The sequence below is a fragment of the Lathamus discolor genome, chromosome 5, assembly GCF_037157495.1.
Source record: "Lathamus discolor isolate bLatDis1 chromosome 5, bLatDis1.hap1, whole genome shotgun sequence".
NCBI lineage: Eukaryota > Metazoa > Chordata > Aves > Psittaciformes > Psittacidae > Lathamus > Lathamus discolor.
In genome coordinates this window covers 37,142,485-37,166,956 of record NC_088888.1, presented here as the reverse complement: position 1 = coordinate 37,166,956, position 24,472 = coordinate 37,142,485, and the positions used below count along the sequence as shown (strand labels likewise).

Sequence of the window (24,472 nt, the reverse complement as noted above, 5' to 3'; positions counted from 1 at the left end):
AAGTTTATGAAAAACTAGATTTCTAATCCCTTCCTCTTCTGTCAAGGTCAGCAAGGAGGAATCAATGACCTTACCACTGACTCTCATTTTCCCCGATGAGCTGTGGAGGAGGATCTTCCTTTGAAAGAAGAATAAGGACTGTAAGGCAGAACAAGGAGTCGTCACAGGTCTCACAGCACCTGAAAAGCTTCTTGTTTGAGAGGAAATGACATGAAAAAGCAACTTGTAAGCACATGCATCCCTGTGCTTTGGTTCCTGAATCATTCCTCAAATATCTGACTTCTATTAAAGTATTTCAACATTTATTGGTTTTAATGAATGGTGGGGTAAAAAAACATCAGTCCTAGAATCCATGTTACCTCAGATGTCTGCATTGAAGTACCTAACAATGAGATAAAACACCTTGCTTCTGCACTGTTCTCTCATTTGTTACGACTCCATCTTCCCACACAGTTCTTCTGATCAGCGACCAACAGAGAGAGCTTGTCCTGATGTGCGAGCGTTTGCTGCCTCTGAGTTAGTTAGAAGCCTAACTACCTAACATCTATTCCAAATCACCTCTGAGCGTTAGGCCACGTAAACACAACCAAATTCTGGGACAAGATTTTCTACCTATTTTGTGGCTGTTTAATCCCTTCCAGTGGGCTTTGTGACTCATCTCTCATTTCAACTCTCCACAACCTCACATGTCAACTGATTGAGGTCACAGCCAAGAGACAACCTGACAGTGGTTAGGTTAGTCAGCACCTTCCGATTCAGCAGCTGGTGGGAGTGTTGCCAATATCAACCTCATGAGCAGAGCTAACAGGTACTGAAATACCTTTGCACTTCCAGATGAAAGATTCCTAAGAAACTATAAAACATTAAGGGAAAAATCCTGATGCCTGTTCAACGTAGCTGTAATTTTAGCACAGACAGTGAAATACTGCAGCAATCCACACAAGCTATAGGAATCACCATCTACTGTTGTTAACGTATCACTGATTCTTGATCCAGAATGAAGTGACAGTACATGTAAATTTCAATAGGCACGATGAGCACACAAAATTTCACCAAATGGAAAAATCATGAGCCATTTCAGATTGCTTTCTTCCAGAAAACATCAGAAATTTAATTTCAGCATTTTACAGTGAAATGAATGCAACATCTCACAGTAAAATTATAGGTTTTATTCAACAGCATTAGCAAGGAGTAGTAATACTAACAATTATAAACCTTTTTCTCATACAGTTAAGGAGCTAAAGATGATGGATACAATCAGCTACTCTGACCTCTTCTGCTATTCAATGAAATAACAAAAGCAGACTTAGATTGCTTTTGGTGAGCAGGAAGGACATTACAGGGAATTTACTTGCAGAATATGACTGCAGACAGAAGGATCACAAGAGGTCTCTGTTTAAATTAACTAAAAACACAAAGAAAACAAGTTCACTACGGATTTCTACAAGGAAAATAGATAGCTTTGATAAACTGTATTGGTACAATCAGAAGCACTGAGGATGTCAGGGACTTGACTGGGAAGCAGGTCTGGAATTTCTCCAAGTGAGAGGTATCCAGAGTATAAATACTAAAATTATATTTTCAGTAATTAGCAGGGTTTGTGTTAAGGGGCATCAGATGTAGTGGATTAGTAACATCCTGAAGGACAATATTAAGAATAGCTGGAAAGCCTACCAAATAATGGAAAAGAAGGTGAAATGGGAAGGAAAGCAATCTTCCCAATACCAGAAAACAAGACTGAAAAGAGTAAGTGAAAAGTATACAATTTTGCTATGTGTCAGGGGAGAGGGGAAGGTTGTTTTGCTATATAAACAGGAGAATAAAGACAAAAAAAGAGGCACACTGCAGCTGGCACAGTGCAAAACCTAGCACAAGAATGGTCTCATGTCTAAACGAATGCTTTATCTTAATTACCAGTAAGTATGATAATGAAGATATCTGCTATAGCAAGATGAAAAAAGAGAATGAAGATATGGAAACAAATTCCGCAAGCAAGCCAAAAGCTCAATGTAATCCAGATGCACCAGCACACACAGAAGAAGGGCACAGGTGACCACACTTAGGACTCAAAAAGATCCAGAGGCTCAAATTGCTGGTTCTGCTCTACAGCTTCGTAATGAAGTCAGGCATGAGGAGATACTAACTGAAGGACAGCAGACAGAGGACCTTTGTTTCAGAAGCAGGGTGGGGAGGAAGGATCCAAGAAGCCATGGAATCATAGTTGCAGTCAAGGATTTACAACAACTCTCAAAAGAAAGGATAAAAAAGACATGGAAATGAAAAGAAAACAGGGTAAGGACACATTAAGGATAGACTGTGCTAGTCCAACTAGACAGACTTTTTAGAAGTAATTTTCTAAGGAAAAACACCCTAACAAACACAAAATTCCACAAACAAAAACTATAATTGGTACTTCTCATCTATGTGAGAGCTACTTGATACAATGCCATGTAGAAAATAATACATTAATGGAATAAAATGACTGCTGGAGATATTAAAAAAGGTAGAGAAACAGCAAGAAAAAACTAGTGCTGAAAAGCACTGCTCTGTATAGGAGAGAAATTGTGTTCCTTGTAGGTTGGTCCTAATATTTTCAACTAAAGACTTCAGTACAAAGAAGCAGGGAATCATGGTGAAAACATGCGGAAAACATGAATTCTGGAGGCACTGTCAACACCAACAAGGCTTGAGATAGCAGAAAAAGACACGAGCAAGCTGAGAACCACTCTGATGAAATTCCACCCATCTACGCAACCTCACTAAGGTCACACAGGTATGGACATAACTCCAAAGAAACAGCAGCGGGTGCTGGTGCCATAAGCTCAAACTGCTGTTCATGAGCATCTCCGCAAGAAGCATCGTCTTTTTTGCCATAAACAACTTACTTCAGTATTTAGTCCTTACAAGTCCATACCCATTGCTTTGAGAAGTGTGTCTGTACATGCACAGATACTGTCACTAGGACTGATGGGAAAATCTGGGCAGGTAAACGAAGCGAAAAGACCATGAAAACAAAAAAAAGAAATGGTGAAGACAGCATGCGGCAAGCGTGTCTCCATTCATAGTACTGTAAAATGAAGGTTTAATTTCACAGTTATTTATATGGTTACAAAACAGAGCTACAGTTTACAGCTCGAGACTTTCAGAGTGATTCAAACTATGTAAAAGGATCTAACAAAATAATTTCAGGAGCTGTCTGATGATTTAAGCCAACTGAAGTGCCATACACTTCATTAAAATTACCTTCACAGGACCTGGAACTATTTTGGGAGGCAGTGGAGCCTTTTAGCGAGTAAAGCATCCTGCTTTTTTTTCCTCTTCCAAAGGTTTATTTCCACAAAGCATCTTGAGTTAAGTATATGCCTCTTCCCTGACTGTTTTGGATTAAATAACAAAGCGCATTTATTAAGGCGGAAAAAAGAAAAACCCTTGGGGCGGGGGGTGGTATCTGAAGAGGCCTTTTTCCAACTGTCAACATTTTGAAGCTGAGTAATAACGCAGCCTTGGGGTTGCCATGGGAACGTGTTTCATTTCCTAGGTGACAGCGACTGTATGGCGTCACCAGTGAACCACACCGGCTCTGGAAATATGTCAAGTTTCCTTCAGATGTCGGCATCCTGAGACTTCCTGCTCCCGCCCCAGGCAGCACCCCGCAGAGCTCGGGCCAGTGCCTTCAGCCTGATGTCTGCCACAGCCCCTATGGAGCCTGGCTGATCTTCCTCTCCTGGGAACAGCCTGGTTTGGCTAGGGCTGGGTAGGCTTCTGGACAGCTTGATTTGAAGACACTAATAAAGAGAAAACTCACCTTTCCCCTCAGGAGCCTCTTCCATTGCCTAACCAACCTCTCGAAGGCATAGTTCCACTCTCACTTGAGAACAACATCAATTTCCAACTCTTTGACCCTGGTTAAACCACATCAGAAGGGGCTTCTTGGCATTAAAAACAAGCAGCCTCGTGTCATGCTAGTAATGGACACATTATTTAAATCAGCTGTTTCTGAATCACCTGCACTAATAATCAACCTCTAAAAATACCTACAGAGCTCAAAGACCTGATGAGTCTCAAAGACTATGCTAAGATGATATTTTTAACCTGATGCCTTTGATTCTATGACCGAATACCCTTCTTTGCAGCATATAACGACTTCAAGGCTGCCAGCTGCACAGTATGACCAGCAGGATTCGCTTGCCTGTGAACACTAGGGAGGGCAAACAAAGTAGAATAACTTCTCCATAACAGCTCCTCAGTGCTCATGCACTAGCCCAAAATAAGCAACCCTGATTCTGTAATAATTACTCTGCTCTGGAATTAGAGTGATTATTTTATTCTGGGATAATTACTCCATTTCCAAAGTGAAATAATTGTTACAGAATAAAATCGTTTTTATTTTGGAATATTCCATCCATATGTGGGAGTTATTCTGGAACAGCTAAATTATACCCTAAGAGCGAGAAGAGAACAGTCCTGCCAATCAATTTTCCTCATACAGGCAAATCCTTAAACCATAGTCTCACGGAAGGAACAGTGCAGAAGATCTTGTTGCACAAGTGGGGACCCCTACAGTTTACCTTCAGAAAAAATCCACATTTACTTAGAGCTGTGCATAGTAGCTCCCCTAAATATCTGCACAGAAGTCCACAGAAGAAATCACAAGTACATAAAGGGATTTCCAGAGCATGAAAATATGGATATGAAAATACTACCCATGCCTTTGAATGCTTTCTCCCCTAGACTCACACTGTCAGGAAATGCTGCCAAAGATGATCCTGCTACATCACAAAAAAGCTCTGCCTGCAGAGATAAATACTGGTTGATGTATATACCAGCACTTAATTTCTGAAGCAACTAGGAGCACCACACTGGACTGTGCAGCTATTGTGCTATCTGTTGTGGGGTAACAAGCTTAGACAGGAAAAAACCTAAAACCCTTTCCTTGAAAATACATTCAAGCTCTCTTTCGACTTTGCCCACTGTTTTCTAACATATCCAACTCTCAGGAGACTGAGAAAGGAGTTAAATGCCAGCACCATTTTTACAGTGCAAGTTTTTATAATTGGGCATTAAGCTAGGCAAAGAAGTCAGGAGGCTCAAAAGTTTAGGTTCCCACAGCAACAGTAAGTCAGCAACATTTGAGATAAGTAGCAGAGCATAAATTAACAGTTATTGAAAATGCTGCATATGTGCAGTTTGGCCATGTTAACATTGCTATGGGAACCTTCACTTTTGAATAGATAAGTGTTCTATCAAAATAAAAACCATGCAAAAGAAATAATCATTACAGATTTTGCTGGAGAAGACTACAGCCAAGTCCTCATCTGCAGCCTGTCGATGCAGAGCATAAGGACTCTAAAGCCTCAGAAATCCAAACAGGTGAAAAAATCATCACAAAGAACTCTGGGTGCCAGAGCCATAACCACGGCTGACACCGATGCTGTAACTTTACTTTAAATTTGAATTTAAAGTCAAACAGTATGCAAAATCATTCCAGAAATTACAACAGAGGAAAGAGAAAAGAAGTCTGTACACAGCTATCACCCTTCCCTCTTCTCCTCTCAGATTTCTCATGCATTAAATATTTTGGAAGAACAGACTGTAAATTTGCTACTGGCTTTGGTCTTTTCCAGCACATTTCAATTTAGGGGAAAAAATATATAAAAGCAAGCTGTGCTCTAGGTTATGTTTGTTTAGCAGCAGCAAGGCTGTATTGTCTCTCATATTATTCTAACTAAACCCAAAGTGCTCATTTCAAAATAAGTTTGACTTGAACAGGTCTTTGGGGATGGAAGTTTTCCTGGTTTTAAGTGAACCTAGTGACAGTAGGGCTGCTACCAAGGCCTTACTCTCTCGTGGACTGGATGTTGCTTCAGAGTAAAAAAGGCCACCTTCTGCTCCTGGTTCTACTGCTCCATCTGATTCTCCACGCTGCATGATCTTGGGCAAGCCACGCTCACTTCCCTGTGCTTCAGTGCCTTGAGCTGTGAAGCAGGAATAATGACACCTTCCTTTTTATGCACAGGTCCAGTGCTTTAACTAAATGGGTTTTCTCCCCTGTTTAAAACAACAACAAGGTCTTCGAAGCAGCCTTTTTACAGTATTTGACCAGAATTCCAGTGGCATCTAAAATAATGGCTCTGCAAAGAATTCTGCCAACTTGCCATCTATGGAAAGAAAAACAAAAGCTCCTTTCTGCCACTCCAGCCTTTTTTTTTTGCTGCGTGGTGTGTATGGTTAGTCCCATCCAAAGTCTTGTTAAACAAGTTTCCTCCCCAGAGCAACTGCAAGATCATCAAATATTCTGAACCAACAAACCGGGCAAGTTCCAGAGTCCTGGAACTGCTGAGGCAAGATAAATGGCGTTCTCCAATCCAAGTCAGTGTGACAAGTTCTCTCGCCAATATCCTGGCACGTATCCCTGGAATTGTACTGACATCAGCAGGATTTCCTTGCTTGTAAGAAAAGCAGGATATTGGCTCTGAAACAAGCCACACAGTTCAAAGAGACCCTAATCTAAATTATTTGAGGTGACTCTGATTTCTTGGCATTTATAGTATAGACTTTATGAAGATTACATGGGCATATCACTTGAACATGTTTTCTGTGTGTCATTAAGGTTTTACTCAGGCCATAAACTTGAGTTCCCCTAGGGTGATTTAGAATAAAGAAAACAAGCTAATACTGGTCAGAATAGTGCTGCCTTAAAAAAAAAAAAAACCAAACAAAACACATACACCTAAAATAGATAGTGACATCTCTCACTAATAAATGGGAGACAAAATTTTGCCCAGTACAAGCATGATTGAGTTTCTCACAGCAACAGTCACTCTATTATTTAGTCAAAGTGGAAAGGTTTATACTCCTTTATACCCCAAACACTGATTCCTTACATTCTTCCTCCAAACCCTCCAGGCAGAGTACTGTATTTTCTAGACTGGAAGAAATAATGCTGCTATGAAGGAAGCCTGTGAAACACAAAGTTTAGGTGGAAGAATCATATCACGAGACCATATTTACGAGGCTGCTTGAGAGGTAGAGAAAGCTTGGGTTTACCTGAATCCCTTGCCATTTCAAGATGTTTGCATATACTCCTTGGCAAATTGCAGTGAGCTTTGATAACCAGCTGCCTTCTGCATCTGATCATCGATCATAAATGGTAACCTGCACACTTCCATACCACTGTCTCCAGTACCCAAAACCTACTCTTTCACTCTAGCCAGTGCCCTCGCTGTTTCTGCTTGCCTTGATTCCAGCTCAGCCTCAGTGTGAACTGTATGTTTATCTGGACAGTCTCTGCTGCTAATTCCCCTCTGAGACAGCTCTGTTCCTAGCTGCTTTTCCTCTGTGGCTGGCCACAACACCCTCGGAAGCTGTGCTGTCACATCCCAATTCCTTTCCTTTAGAGGTTGGATCAACTGTGCTGAGGTCCAGTGTTTGTTCATTCAGTCCACGGAGTGAGGAAAAATGCATCACATTTCCCCACAATGCTGGCAAATAATCTTGAAGTTATTTAAGTTATGTTTGTTCATCAAAAGATCTTAAATAAACTTTTGCAGACATGCAGGTGGTAAATTTTTGAGCAAATGCTTCCCCACCTCAAGAAATTAACTCCAATGTATTGGTAACAGCCTTAGCCTCACGTTTATGACAGTCAGGAAATATTTAGCTTGGTTTTCTGGGATAGCAATAGGTATCACTGACAGAAAATCATTTCCATGTACTTTGCATCTGTATGACAACAACCATCAGCTTGTCACATTTTATCAGGCTGCCTATAGAAACCACTCCTGCTGATCTAGTGTGTTTTCAGCCATTACCTGTGCTCCTTGTCTCCACTACCACTCCATTCTCAGAGGTATCTTCCAGTTCCAGGATGGTCTGACGTACTCTGGAAAGTGGAGAGTACCAAAACCATCCCACCAGTCTACAAGTTCCCTATTCACTTTAGCGTCCAGTGCTGGTATGACACACACTTGGTTTAAAAAACAAGCAATCAAATCAAGATTGTGTACTAAATCTCTTCCAGGTTTAAGCACTCATCCAGCACCAGCCTGTGTCTTATAGATAAGATTGTGACTTTTGGTAAAAATTACTTCCTATTAGCTCTGGCTACCTCAAATAACCACCATATAGCATCCAAACATTTTAAATAGACAGACAACATAACTTTTTTCTTTTGCCCTATTTTTTTCCCCCTTTCAACCATATCCCTTGCTAAATGGAAGCTAAGAGTTCGCGACTGTTTCAAACTATTCTCCCTCTCAATGGCATAACATAGTAAAGGCCAGAGCACTGCTAGTGAGTGAGTCAGATTATATATGCAATCATAACGCTTCCAGGCTAGATGCAGGTGAGTTTCATTTATAACCAGATGCCTTGTCTAAAGGCTATGCATCCCATGTGCAAACCATTATGCTAGTTTGTTTTACTGAATATCCAAATTCATCACTCTAAAATAGTAGTAAAAAAATTATTTCTGAAAAGTTCCTGAGATTAAGCTCTGCCTAGATGTTGCTGTTTAGATAGTGCACAATGACACATATCTTAATACACACAAGTTCTAATGAACATTGGCAAACTGGAAACATCTGCATGTCACTTTATAGCTGACTCAGTGCAGGTTTGCTTCCCTTCAGGTCTCACGCCATAATGCTTCTTGGTACTCCTGCCATAATAGCAATACTGTTGCTCCAAAACCCTTTAGAAAAAACAGTAAGGATTGCCCAAAGTCCAGGTAGTTTCCATTCTGCATACCATTTAATTGCATGCCTCCTCTATCACTGAAATGTTGAACCTCCTTTTTCTTCTGTTGTCAATGCCAAAGATGGCAAACACATAAGATATGTTTCTTTGCCTCCTGATCTACTTTTGCGTCAGCCAGCAACAAATTCCAAAATGCAATTTAAAACTGGAAACAATCCCTGAAGGCTCTTAACTCACTCAGACTTTCAGACAACAGCAAGAATAGCCAAGACATTTGGTGTAGCCTCATTAACATCTGGTATCCAAGCCTCTTCCCAACCTCAAGAGGTAAAGGAAAGGGAACACTGGAAATTCTCTGAAGACGTGACTAGTTATCACAGTCTGGCTGCTACGCAACCCACGTCTGAGAAAAAGCTTACAAAATCAGCAGGAACAAGCTAATGACAGATTCTGGTTGAAGAGTTAGACTATGTTTTATGTCATTTAAGATGCTTTCTGCCACCTAACAGTTACGCCATGCTTCTTGCACACACTGTCCTAAGAACAGAATTTGCCTTCCCATCTTCCTTTACTATTGTGTTTGGTGCTTGTAACTGTAAAAGAGTTATTAAATAAAGACGACATTATAAAACCACACAAATCAAAAGATGATACACCACTGCAGGCCCAAGTCAGTCCCAAAACCTGCTACAAACCAGACCATGACAGTTTAGCTTAGCTGCAGCATACCATTAAATTTATTAAAAAAATCAGTTTCTGCTTTAAAATGTACTGTGCTGACTACCATATCTCAGGCAGCTGGGCCTGCAGACCTGTATCTGCTACGCATCTACTTGATGAAAAAAGGACCAGAAAGAAGATTCAAATATGACCTTGCTCTCTGCATTATTAAATCTTATCCCGTTTCTACAGTTACTGAAGCCCAAGACAGTCCATTTTTCTCTGCGTGATAGCCTAACTCTCCTCTGTATTTACAGCACTTCTCAAATTTCTGCCATCATCCAATTTCATCATTACTCCCAATTTTTGTGCCTGAGGCCAACATCAAAACATTACACGCAGGAGGCCCAAGATCGATCCTCAAGGAATTCCACTAGTAGATCTTCACTCAGCAAGTCTAGCGTTTCCTTTTTGTGCCTGCCTGCCACCCTCCTGACTTTATTTAGATCCTTACGTATGATATCGTACCCGTTTCTTCCCCTTCTGTTTAGTGAAACATTCTCTATGTGGTGCTGTAATAAAGGGTCAACTTTACTGCCTTTGGAGACAGCAGCAGTATTTTCCTCTCCCTTTAGTGTGTTTAGATAATCACTTAGCCTCAGAAGGGGGCAGCTATCAAGTGGGTGAGCAGATGGGGAAAAGCATCCCCAAACAAGGTACCCAGCCAAACGCCACATGCTAGTGACAGCTGCCACCTTCCTCCCACTCTTCCCAAACCCACGCTTCCTGTCCTCTACGGAAAGCTCCACGGTGCAGCAGCCCTCACGAAATGAGAGGGGCAACGTGTGATTATTTCCCACCTCTTTTCCCAAAAACCCTGGAACCCAAACATACAAAGCAGCAGAGAGTCAAGTCGTGACCCTGTTCGGTATGAAATGACACCAGCTCCAGGTAAGGTTCAGTTAACAGCAGAAAGCCAGCACCAATGAAGCAAAAACATTAAACCAAAAAAGACCTGATCATGCCCAGGCTCTCAGTAAACAGGGACTTGTTTTCAGCTCTTTGGGCACAAGAAAAGATCAAGCCCCCATTGCAATGTGAAAACAGTCAGACAGTTGCTTTTAATTATTTACCCATTCTAATCCCGTTCATTAGAAGAATTTTAAGGATTAGCATACATGATATTGACCTAGCCATGAACTACAACACAAGTACATTGCCTATTACAGTTATATTTCACTGCCAATGTCATTTTCAGAATCCTTTTATTTTATGGAATGTTTGGGAAATTTTACCAAGCCAAAAGAGAATTCTCCAGCTCCATCCCATGTAAGTGATTGCTCATAATAAGGATAAGCAGTCTTACCTTGCATAACTTTCCATAAAATAAACAAAGGTCCCAAAACATCAGTTTTCTAAGAGGCTTTTGCTATAAATGAAACCCAGCAAACTACTTGCTGAACAAACAGAATACAAACCTACCCACCTTACAGAGACATATCCATATGTTTGTTTAATACTTGGAGTGTGAAGGCATCCGTCTTCCGATTACGCTGAAGTAACAACCAGAGACTCCAAGCAAGCAGGCAGCATCACTGAGAATTGATTCTAAATCTGTCCACTAGAGGGCAATGACATACACATGCACGGAGGGAAAACTCGAATTCGAACGCATGCTTGTAAAAATGAGATTAAATTAAAATAGAATAAATAAAATAAAGATAGCCTTATAGCTCTAAAGCGTTTAATTGATTTATCTAGCGTGTTTCTTTTCAGGGGTCTATAGATCACTATTCCTTACTTTAATGCCACAAAGGACTTCAAAACTCGAAATTATACATTGGAAATATTTCTGATGTTTCTGCAAATCCGACCACTCTCTATACAGCAATAGGAGAGCCTTCCATAAAGACGAATGTATCTTTATTTTACATTTGACTGCAGGATGAACGCCAGAAGCGGTTCTGTCCCTTTGGCAACACATCCTGTAGTCGCCAAAAAAGATTTGCTTTTTGTTTAAAACTGGTGCAGGAGAACACTGTTAAAGCACTTTCTTCCTGCCACACACCCATCTACTGCAAAGAATGCTCACAGCTATTAAATAAGATATCATGTTTACGTGGAAAGCTGCTGCTGCAGTCCAACTGTTTCTTTTACAGTTCTCGGAGAAGATCTGTACTTGCTCTTTTCAACCTCACTTAGAAATAATCCAACACTTCTCCAGGGGTCTGCAGCACATTCCTGTGACTTGTAGGTACAAGGTGGTCAGGGGCTGAAGCAATGAACCACCCCTGCCAGCTCCTCACGGAGCCTAGGAATGAGGTAGGACTATGAGCAGTGCCCAGCACCCCTATTTCTACAAGGGCAGGAGATGCCCCGCTGGAAAAAACGGACACGGTAGAAAATGTGATGGACACAAGATGAGCATCCTTTACATAAGCCATCACGACAAGTGGCTGTTTACATCTGGTTGTGGCTTTTTGCAAGTGCTGTCACCTTGGGCTACAGAGGCTCCCAAAACTTCCCACTGCAGAGCTCACATCACATTTCCCAGCTTTCTACTCCCCAGCTGCAGAAACTGGGGAGAAAACAGCTGTGAAATACACCCCACTAGCAAGCATTAAAACGAGAAACTGCTCACAAGAAATGGTACATTTTCAGGTCTTTTTCTTTTTCTTTTCTTTTTTTTTTTTTTTAAATACGGCAATGAATGGTTCATGTCAACACATGTCAACATCTGAACAGTTTTTTCCAGGGTATCCAACTCACTTGGCTGAACACAGTAGTCACTAGGACAGCTGGTCAGGCCTCAGCATTTGCTACAGAAACCCTCTTGGAGAGAGAGCAAGCCTCCCAAATCCTGAGTGCACTGGCTGCCACCAGAGTTTGCAGGCGGCTGGCAAGAAGCCTCCGACTCCTGATATCAAGATGTTGATCTCATGATCCACTGGTTTCCAGGCAGCTGCCACAGCTGGAAGTGCGAGGGAGTCCCTCAGCCTGGAGAGGCATCCGTGGAGCGGCTGCCCAGCCCGTGGAGTGTGGAGGCCCTGGAGCCTGCAGCGCAGACAGCAAGCCAGCAAGAAACATGGGTTGCAGTGAAAGCTCATCAAAGCTCAAATTCCTAGGACAGCCTCACAATGTATATGGTTTGGATTAGCCTGTGCACAAGAGTCATTTCAGAAGACCCACAACTCTTTCATTCACTCCTCATTGCGTGACTGTTGCAGGTTCTATGGTGGCACCTCACTGCTCTGATTACGTTCGCCTCACACTTTTAACATTTTCTTCATCATGAAGACACCTCAAAGATGTTATGTTTTTTAATCAAAACAGATGCCTCAAGAACTTGATCATAGTTTCAGAGAAGCACAGACAGGACTACCTACATATGCCGAGTGGTTTAAATCCTTTGGTACAGTCTGCAGACTACAGTCAATATACTGATATATATCAAAATTGACAGACAGAAGAATTATACTAGTTAAAAAAAATCAGGTTAAATTTTTTATAGTACTTTTATAATTCTAAAAATAATACATACCATATATATTAGTGATATATAGTTGTAATATAATTTTATATTTCTATTGATTTTTTATATTCTATTACTGTCAAATAAATCCAGCCTCACTGAAGGTTTTATTTTATATGTTTTCGGGGAAAAAAAAAAAAAAATCAGACAACACACTGATACTGTTCTTTTGCAAATTAAATGTTGGCCAAATTTATCTATTTTAAAGGAAAAATAGCTTTCTTTTGGTATTTTTTTTTTCCTATTGTACTTTCTCTCTGGATTTTTAAGGCACCATTGCAATAACAGCTATTAAAATCTTCCCATGAAACAGATCTTAACATGATTTAGCTATCAGAATGTTAGTTAAGTATAATCAGTAATATAACTCTTGAAGGAGGGAAACACCTAATTTTAATGAAATTAAGCAACCTTCACTATTGTAGGCTTACCTCACCAGAAAAGCAAAGTAATTAGATATATCTAGAAAGGACACATCTAGGAACAGTATATGATCACCATCCAACTTCAATCAATTCGTATCTGTCAACATGGAGAGGGTTTCTGTATTCTTGGGCTTCTGTAAACTCGGCTCAAGGAAACCCCTTCAAATTAGGCAAAGCAAGCATTTGCATATGATACCTGTACCACAAAAGAACTTGTGCCTTTCACTCATGGGCTTGAATCTTTTCGTTAAATGCTGTGCAAACACCAAACAACAGATGAAGCTCCCACCTCAAAGAGCTTTTGGCAAACTATTAGGATGAAAAGAAGCAAAAAAGGCAAATAAAATGCATCCTCTGTTATATACAGGACCTTGTCAGATGGCACAATTAGCATCAGCCACAACAGCTAGGCTAAGTGCTGTGGATATGGAACTATGGTACAGCGTAGTACACAGAAACCGTGTAGGAGGAATTTCAAAACATGTAGGTTACTCATGTAAGATGGCATGGGGCAAAGCTCAAATACAGCTATATGGAAGCCTGACATATAGAAATAGTCCGCAGCCAACACATTTGTATGGAACAGAAGGTTCTGCATCATGAAGGCAGAGTCACACAGGCCTTGCAGGGCAGTTTCAGTACTTCCAGTTTATAGAGGTGGAAAAAAGTCAAAGCACCAGCTAGGAAAGCTATTTTGTGTTATGTGAATGGAAATTTTGTTAATGTGTTTAAATTATTTTCCTACAACGCCAGGAGAGAGCAGACCCATGAGATACCTGTATACTGTCCACAGGTCTGGCAGCAATCATTTTTTCCTGCCCAAAACCCCAGTGAGCCATTTGCTCTTCAAGCAAAGGCATTTCCTGCTATAATTAACTTAACTTTTCCATACATTCTAGTGAAGCTATTTATTTTCCCAAAGGGCAGCAACATGCTAACATAATAGCCCTCAGTTAGCTTCAGCTAAACCTCAGCTACGATGCAATTCCCCACTTCTTGAAGGCAAACATACTGCCTGTGTGAATCTGAATCCCTGTCTCAGGGTGAGCCCTGAGCATGCTTCCCTCCACTTTGGTTCCCCAAGGAAATTAACTTGAGAATGCAGTCATGTAAGGAGCCACAGCAGGACACATCCTCAGTCTGGGCAATCAGAAGGCACATGAAACACCTGACCCATAGCCTAAATGTGACCATGCTGACACTGTTTTGAAGATGATGAAAATACAGCTTTGCAAGGCCTTAAACAGTACAGATACCACTAAGGCAAGTCGTCTTTACACCTGTGTGTAAAGTACACCTGTGTGTAAAGTACACAAGTGTGCAGGCACACAGGAACAGTTTGCCAGAATAAGGATTTTCAGCCAGCTTGCCTCACAACCGCAGGAAGCTGAGCCACGTATGAGCTGCACAGCTTTGAGGAAGGCAAGAGTTCCCCCAATTTCGAGCCAGTTTGAAAAGAGTCAATCACACCCAGTACTAACCAGCTGAGACTAAAGGTAAAGTAATTGCTTCCCCCCCTTCTGAATTCGTTGCCCGAGTCATAAGCATTCTTTTAACAGTTACGGCTCAGCAAGGTCTGCTAAGAGCCCCCAGTTTTCAGCCCTTCAAAACAGATTCACATTTTCAGCATGTCAAAAGATCCAGGTCGCTTAAAAATGTAGAAACAGACCTTTTACTCTTCCCTGCCACTCATTCTATCCCGACTTTGAGTATGAGAAGCTGGATGTTGTTATGGTGAAGATCCACAGACATCGAGGTCCCCTTCTGTGGAACTAGACTGAACATGAAAATATGTTCATCTGGATCTTCATTTTTAAAGCATGATACTTGTCTAATTCCACATTCAACTACTTAATGCTTAGCTCTGGAATAACCTGCTAGCCCTAGCCATTATCTAAAGAAACTATTTAACTGCTTTTCTTTTTCTACCCCACTAAAGCTGAATCAACAAGATTGCAGAGATATGTCTCAGATCAGAGTAACTGCAGAGCTGAATTTAGCCCAGTGGTATTTTTGTTTAAAGGAAAAGCACAGAATGCAGAAACACTGTACTCATAAGTAGGTTTGGACTGCATGAAGGACAAAATCATTAGGCCTGTACTGTTCCAAGGCAGGATTACTTAGTATATATCCTTGCTGAATTTCATAAAGCTCCTGCGGGCCCATCCATCCACTGTAGATCTGCCCTCAAGCATTTGGACTGGCCCTCCCAGTTCTGCATCATCTGCAGAGAGCAAGCCCTCCACTGCCTCCTCCATGTTCCACATATACCCCTGTGGTACTCAGTTCAAACAGACATATTATTGAGAACACATCCACCTGGTACATCCAAACTCCAAGCATGGAATAAGCAAGCAGGATTCCAAGGGTTAAGATTACAAGCATAAGAGCATATCTAAATTTAATATTTAATCTAGTCACAGAAATCAGCTTTATGGGTGGTATTTACTTAAGGTTAGCATTAAGTCTAGACACCATAGGCTTCCTTCATAGCCAGCAGCATTAAGTGACTGGCACTTAAGCAGCTGGAGATACTATGACATATACAAGGAGAGGTTAAAGGAAATGGGTTAGGTTAGCTTGAAGGCTAACCTAAGAGAAGGCTAAGAGCCCACTGCTGAATTCAACTAGCTAAAGGTGAGTTGTAGAGAACGTGGCATGAGTCTTTTCAAAAGCACACAGCAAAAGGGCAAGAAAAAATGGTCAGGAATTGTGATGCAGAAATTTCTGATTAGGCATAAGGAAAAAATTAATCAAAGTACCAAGAGGCTTAAAAAGGTGCCCAGAGAGGCTGTGAACTCCTTGAACATTTTCAAAACTCATCTGGATATGCCCTGAACAATCTAACCTAACATGGAAATTAACCCAGCTTAGAGCAACAGACCAGTGACTTTGAGAAGGCCCTCCTAGTCTGAATTTTTCTGCAATTCTGCGAGAAAGACCCCTTCACTGGATGATTCATCTTGTCTTAAAATAGGTGTCTAAAATAGATTAGATGAATCACCATCTAGTGGTGCCTGCGTCTCACTGGATATATTCTCCACGGAATACAAAGGCAACCTCAGCTGACCAGCTACAATTAGATTTCTTAAAGTAACAACATCTGTAAATCGGAAGACATGAGAATCACCATTAGTGACTTGTGACCCAAAACAATAAAGTTCTTGCCTTGTTTATATATTACCCTTTCAGGGTATGAACCACTTAATAGCCAGTCTTTTAACTGTGGGAGAAGGTGGACAAGACCTTCATAAGACACCTAAAATTAAAACTGAAAATAACTTAGAATTTGGTCAACACAAAAGCAAGTCTGCATCTTATAGAAGCCAGCAAATAAACACACAAGAACACCTACATGTCAAATACTTGTTAAAAGTTACATTATCAATCATGTTTTTCACATTAGCAACCCAAAGGTTTCACTTTGTATATGGCTTTGTCATCAAAGAATGAGCCTACATGATCCACCTTACAATTGATTTTTACATTCACCCTAAACAGAAAAAAACCCACCATTCCATATAGCATAATAAGCCATGAATTATTCCTTTGCAGGATAAGTTACCTCAGTTCAGCCTTCTTTTCAGATCAATCACAGCAAAACAAGTTGCTTATTTGACAAAATGCACTCCTGTAAATGGTCAACAGCATGTGTATGTGCACATCTGCATATTTCACAACATAGGATGAAAATTTAGGTTGGAATTAATAATCAAAGTGGCAGAGTGAAGTCACTTTTATATTCAGACAGATAATGGCGGTCAGATTCTACAAGACCCATGTTCAGCTTTGTCCAGCACTCCTCTTTTCCAAAGACCTTACTGCAGGACACAAAAGAGCACAGATCATAGAATCATTTAGATTGGAAAATACCTCTAAGATCATTGAGCCCAACCATTACCCTAGCATTGCCAATTCCACCATTAAACCATGTCACCAAGTGCAACATCTACATGTCTTTTAAATTCCTCCAGGGATGGCGACTCCACCACTTCCCCGGACAGCCTGTTCCAGTGCTTGACTGCCATTTCAGTGAAGAAATTTTTCCTAATACCCAGTCTAAACCTCCCCTGGTGCAATTTGAGGCCATTTTCTCTTGTCCTATTGCTGTTACCTGGGAGAAGAGACCAACCCCTAACTCACTACAACCTCCTTTCAGGTCTCTCTTGCGCCTCCAGCCAATCTTCCCCAAGCCTGCAGCGTTGCACAGGCTTGACCCAAGTGCAGGAACCGGCACCAAGCCTTGATACATACGATTGGTGACAGCCCATCAAACCAACCTGTCCAGATCGGTCTGCAGAGCCTTCCCACCCTCAAGCAGATGAACACTCCTGCCCAGCTTGATGTCACCTGCAAGCTTACAGAGGGTGCGCTCAATCCCCTTGTCCAGATCATTAATAAGGACATTAAATGGAATTGGTCCCAGTACTGAGCCATGGGGAACACCACTTGTGACTGGGTACCAACTAGATTTTAACTTCATTCAGCACCACTCTTTGGGCCAGCCAGTTTTTACCCAGTGAACAGTACACTGATCCAAGCCATAAGCAGCCAGCATGATGCTCCCCATCCAACAGCCTGCCAACACTTCTGAATTAGCTATTAACCTTATTAAAAAAGTAAAAATTTATACAGACTTCAGTTTTGCCAGGACAAATCCAGGGGGAGAAAGAAGATATTTATTATGGAAAGGCTGAAGAATATTTTGAAGGAAGCATGACAGTGCTTGCAGGGAAAGGCCCATGTGCTAAACATTTCTGTAGAATATTATCCTCACTGTAAAACCTGTTAGATTCATTTAAAAGAAAACCATAAAAAGAATAATATTTTCTACTAAACAATTAATGTTCTCACATAATGTGTATAGAACCGTATTGGTTACATGTCTAATAAAGTCAGCCTAACTTTTTCCTAAGGGAAATGGCACTTTTCCTACACATACTAAAAAGTTCCCTTCTCCATGTTCCAGTGACTCTCCTAAAGCCAGCTCCCCTTTTGTTAACTAAATATCCAGCATCCAGCTGTTGGGCACATCGAACGGAGGAGAGGAAGCTCCCTGGCCACAAAGAATGACCCAAAATTAGAGCACAACCATGGAAAACTGTGATTGAAGGGGATATGAAGAACAGAAGCAGCAAGTAACTTCTGCTGTGTATGCCTTGTTTGGCAAGCATAAACAAGGATGGGCTTTGCTGGGCACGCCAGGATGGGAGCAAGAACATTCTGAAAAGATGATCATGGTTTCACAGAGCAGTGGACAAAGTCTCTCCGGGGTCCTCCTACCAACCCTGCCTGCTGGGAAGTCACTCTGCACATCCCTGAGCAAGAGGAGAAGGGAGTGGAAGGACACAGAGACAACTGACAAACACATGTCCACATGAGAAATGATCTCAATCCAAGCACTGCCTCTCAAGGCAACCTATGTGGTAGTTCAGAAACCAGCCTCTCTCTGCAACTACTTCCCTGCCACAGCAGAGGAATGTACTCAAAGACAAGTACTCATGCCCTTCTGGAACTTGGCCACCGCTTAAAAACTACATGTTGTATCTTCACTGTAAGCTTCTGCGACAATGACAATCTGAATCAAAACAGTTAAGGTTTTACTAGATTAAAAAACAGTCCACACTGATCAAGGACAAAAGTCGATCCAATACAAGTGTATGACAAAACCACCAAATCCAAGATTTTACATTTGCTGTTTCAGAGCCACTGTTGTAACTTTCAAGGTTGCAGTTATGCAAATAGGAAAACTTTATTCTTCTACAATTTACAGAGACCAATGCACACATATTCTCAGTCAGTATCAGTGTTTACTTCAGAGGCATTCTGTTGGCTAATTGTAAAATAGGAAATTACACAGTATGAACAAAAAGGTTTCAGAGTCTGGGTTTTATTTGAGCATTAAGATTTCTATATTGACAACTCACACCATCAGATTTTTTCCTTTCATTAAAACTGGGAACTATGAAATATTGTTTCCTATGTGAGAATCTGCATAGGGCAATAGGATATCTGGTTTTAAAAGATGTTATAGGAGAAGCATGTGCAAACAAGGCCAGATCAAAAACTGCAGAGGCAGGCTCTTAGAGTTTTGCATGAGTTGTAGTCTTACAAATATCCTCAAGTCTGTTCAGGCAGTCAACTTTAATCTCACATTCTGGGAGAAATGTATCTTTTCCTGTACTGTTTCTAGTACTTTGTGCTGACAGATCTCATGCCTTATTATATTTTGTGTCTTACCCTGAAATGCCAACCTATTTTGCATGACTGAAGTTTTGACGGCTCTAATTGATCCATTGTAACTCCAGTAAAATCATCATGTATTATGTTATTCTACAAGAAGCCCCTTTTCCCCTCCCAACAGAAAAAAGCAGGATCAGCCATAATTATGAAAAAAAGAGGAGAGAGGAGGTGCAGATGAAACTGTCTTTTGTCTGGTTTGGATATTCAACATTTTTTCCATCATAATCTCATAGATCAACAGAAAATTCAGTTTAGGACTTCCTTATAACTTCTAATGGTTAAACATCGACAAGATCCCAGTACCTACTCTCCAGCAGGGAACTCAAAATCCAAGTCATCCTTGTTTTACTTCAGTGAATTTTAATAGCCCTGATTGTGACAAAAAGAACTGGCTCAATTTGAAAGTGAAAACATTTGTTTTATCAAGCTTTGGAACATAAAAGTGATGGAGAACCTCATTTATCAGACATATGAAAAATAGGTAACACTATTGAGCAACAGCTAAGTAAATAGCCCATTTATCAAAAACACACAGACAGAAAGACCAGCTTCAATCTAGAGAGGCATTTCAGAATGTAAAACAGTACTTTGTGCTATGAGGACTTAACTCATAGTTAAGGTTTTAAGTTTGAAGGCTTTTATGTTGTTGGTTTTTGTTGCTGTCGGGGAGGGGTTGTTTGCTTGGTTTTGGTTGCTGGGTTGGTTTTCTTTTTGTTTCATTTTAGTAAAAAGGAGTTAACCCAAAGCAACCTGGTCTAGTGGAAGGTGTCCCTGGCCACGGCAGGAGTGGTGCAACGAGATGATCTTTAAGGCCCCCCCTTCTAATCTACCGAAACTTATTCCAACCTAAGGTCCCTTCTAACCAATGTTTTAAAATAAGTATTTATAGGTAAAAGCAGAAAAAAGAGCCACAAGATTTTCAAAGTCAGGGCCAAAACCAATCTGCATGAGGTACAACTGTGTATTATTATCAGTTAAAGCTCTGGTGATTTCAGACCAATTCCCCACTCTCCCAGCCAAACTTTGCAGAATTCAGATCCACACCAGAACTTCAGCATATCTTCAGATACATGAAGGGGGCCAATGCCACAGCAGAGAATCCCAGAGTAACTGGGATAAATCATTTTGATGTCTGATTTTAAAAACGCTTACTCCTAAAAGCTTAGAGAACAGAAACCTGCGCACTGCCTGATAAGTGAAAGAAGACAAGTCAGAATCAACCCTCTAACACAAAACACTACACACTCAACTGAGGTATCACTTAAGTCTCCCAGGCCATGCACCACTAATCGCAACACAGTAACTAAACACGGCCAGAGAGATTGTAAACCAGAGGAAATGACAAAAAGGTACAAAATAACCTAAAATTAGCCATACTAGTGATGAGACAACAGAAAGAAAAAAAAAAAGATAGAAAATGCGTTTTTCCTCCATCAGTTATATTTGACTTTCCAATAACATGGATGCACACAGAATAACTTAGCAATTAAGGATCAAAACAACTTTACACTAAAAGAAGAAAATGAGAACAGCTCTTTTATGCCTCTCACATCCTAAGAAGTGTCGCAGTACATGACAAGTACACACTACAAATCCACACAGATACACAGAAACACCATCATACCAGCTTCACATGGGTTTCAGTTGCTTTCAAGCTTGGGGGCTGAATCATGTCAAAAACCACAAGTAAAAATTTGATTTAGCATCAACGCAAGATTTTCACACAAGCAAGCCGGGGGTTGCTCAGCTCAGCCAGAGGGCTCCAGCTGAGCTTTCATGGAAGCTGAAGCCCAGGTTAGAACATGTAACAAAACAAGCAAGTGACTCAGGCAATGAGTAGCCCCAAGTTCCCCAGGCACCATCTGACAAAGCAGCTCTTCAGAGAAATAGACCCCAGTGCAATCCAAAACCCTAAAGAAAGGTTGTAGCAACAGTGCATGTATGATCATATAAATTCTGTGAACTATGAAATAGTGCTGAAGTGTTTATAAGCAAGCTATAAAAGGAACAGGATGTGTACAGTGGAACAGCTTAATACTGCATTAGTTATTCCAAGGTTTTTTCAAGACAATTGGCAAAAGTTGCAGTGCATGTTTCAGTCGCTCCCACCCTTCAACATTTAAATAACTGTTTCTGCAATACATATTCTTTCCCAAACATTTTAAAACAAGCAAGAAGGGTCTGATTCAAAGTGCACTGAAGAAATCAATAAACAAACCCATCACCTGCACAGATGAATTTCAGCACCCACCAAAACACAAGAAAAAATTACTCACTTCGACTGTGCTTTGGAGATAGCACCATTTGAGTCTAGGGAGGCAGGAAGAATCCAACTGCTATCAGAGAGACTGCCAATAGCAAGTGAGTTTTGAAAGCTTCCTAGGTATAAATGGAAGACCAGAAGAATTTTGAAACCTTTTATAACCTCAGTGCTCCCTTCAGTCTTCATCAACTAGAACAGACATAGCGCCACAACAACCACCATTGAATTCACATGCTCCCAATATAAGAATGCTGTTTGTGCAGGTGGGGTTGGTTACTTTCTGTGGTGACTTACACCACCAGACAGCACTTCTATAATCAGCTTGGGTTTGGGACCACACCCAAAACACCCCATCCCCTCTATAATGGCTAACTCTGATCACCTGCACCTTCTGTCAAGAAGTTAGATGCTATGCCTCTGTTAACATGAAGATAAAATGGGTACCAGAGGGACAGGGAGAAAGTAGTGGTCAATGCTTAGAGGAAGAAATGAGAAGGAAGGCAGCAGCATGTCTCCCACCTCTTTTTAAAGCAGGATTCTGGAGATGGAACTTTCACTGGGACCTTGTGGTAGACTTACAACAAAATGGAACAACAAATGCTGAATACCTCAACAAACTGGCAATACCAAACACTCACACCTAGGGCTGTTTAGCTCCCAATCCAGATATGTGATAGGACAGAAGGAAAGGCAGAAGTGTTTCAGTAAATACATAATTTTTAGGACAGATGCATCTTGCGGCACCAGTGCCATGCAACAGCACCACAGTGATTGTTTCTTTGATGAACCTTTTCTTTCTCCCAATTTCCTCTCACCTCCCCCACCAGCATAAAGCAACTCAACAAGTTTCTCCCCTTTGTACTTGCACCAAGGTCATCAAGCGTTTAGTATCAATCAAAAGTACCAAATGTGCACAATGAGAATATTTACTCAAACCAAACAGGAGCAATTATTCTGCTCCAGAGAACAAATCAATCCCCTGCTGACAGGTATCAGGAGCTGCCCCTCTAATTCTGTTTCTCCACATAAGAACTGCTTGCCTGTTCTTTGAGAGGAGAAGGAGTCCAAGACACTTGAGACAGCAGGGTTATACCAGCTGTCTAGCATCAACTCTTTCAGACCTGAATACTTGAGGCATTTCCTCCTACCTTTCAACTACAATAGTTTTTCCAGTAGCTGACTGCTCCTGACAGCATGCAAGGGCACTCCTTCAGCACAGAGTGGAAGTTATGGACCACCTCAGGTGACTTCTCCATAGCACCCAACTCCAGCCTGGCAGTTTCCTGTCGAATGGTTTTCTCTGCTTTGCAGGATAAAGCTCATGGGGGAGCACTGGGACTGCAGCAGAACACATTACCCTTACGTGTCAGACTATCTAATAAGTTAAAAAGAATAGCCTAACTTCATGCTCAACACCTCTCTCTCTGGCTGTTCTTGGCATGCTATTTTTATATATATTAGAATAAAAAAGTTTACAATGTGTTCAGTACGCTGGGAGCCAAAGTGAGGCCATCCTTAAAAAATGTTCAGTTTCCTACTCCCCACCAACTGCTCCTAGACTAATGTCTGCAGCTAGATTCTTACTGCTAGGATGGAGTTTTAATTTTTCATAGATTTCTTCTTTGTTGCAGTGAGCTCTGATTGTAGAGGAGAAAATTCAAAGGTTGCCCTGCTATAAGAAAAGATAAAAAGAAGAAAAAAAGGTCAACAGAAAAATGTCTGAAGAACAGGTTGTGTTATACCTAGAGGAATTTAGGGACTGTGTAGAAGGTTTCCCAGAATGAGTTCAGTGCGTTGACCATGAATGAGGAGAAAGAACACAGCAGGTCTGAAAAGGAGGATATAACGCACAAGACAGAATACAGCAAAATAGAATAACATCAAACTGATTTTGTCCAAATTTGATACATTTTGGTTTTCTCTTCTAAAGTATTCCGGCTGAGCAGCACAGCTGTGAGGCAGTCCTAAGCTTTGGTACAATCCTGATCTTTCTCCAGAATAATTTTTAAGCCATAGTAGTACTGGCCAAATCCTGATTTTTATTTATTGGCCCAGTAATTTAGATAAACGAAATACTACTATGTACATCTGTACTTTATAACATGACTGGAAAATTCTGGACAGAACCAAAATTTCTTGACAGACTGTCAGCAATATCAGATTCTTGTCCATCATGCCCAATAAACGCACAGATTTGACTGCTTTCTTAATGTAAAAAAAAAAAAAAAAATCCAAAATAAACTAAACGTCAAAAAAATAGCAACCAACCAAACAAAAAAAAAACCCACAGCACATAAAACCCAGTAAGAGTTCAGGAAGTGCATTTCAATGTGATTACAATACTTTTTGGGTAAATTAAGTCACAGCCCTTGGCTATAACATGACCTAAAATATGCTGTAATGGTCCACATATTAAGTGCCCTCTATGTGCTATGACTTAGGTATGTACTGCTAAACTTATTCATTGTACTTCCTTATTCATTGTACTTCAAAATATCAGAAGAAAAAAATTTATGTCCTAAGACAGAATGGTTTATTAAAAATAATGAGGTTTCAAGAGCTTACAATATTTGCAGGGAAAAGCATTTCAATGGAGAAATACATCTTTTGCACCATTTATAGTTTACAGTGAGGCAAGTTACATCAGCTTTG

At 40.8% G+C, this 24,472-nt stretch overlaps 1 protein-coding gene across 1 annotated transcript in view; it reads right to left on the bottom strand.

The window, feature by feature from the left end:
- The window catches only part of PDE10A (phosphodiesterase 10A), a 336,032-nt gene extending 313,934 nt beyond the window's left edge, over window positions 1–22,098 (bottom strand). Inside the window, exons 1-2 of the mRNA XM_065680432.1 lie at window positions 22,040–22,098; window positions 21,834–21,936 (exon numbers count right to left, since the gene is read on the bottom strand). The gene's annotated coding sequence lies outside the window, so the exon portion shown is untranslated. The remainder of the gene's footprint in view (window positions 1–21,833; window positions 21,937–22,039) is intronic.
- Window positions 22,099–24,472: the final 2,374 nt, after the last annotated feature.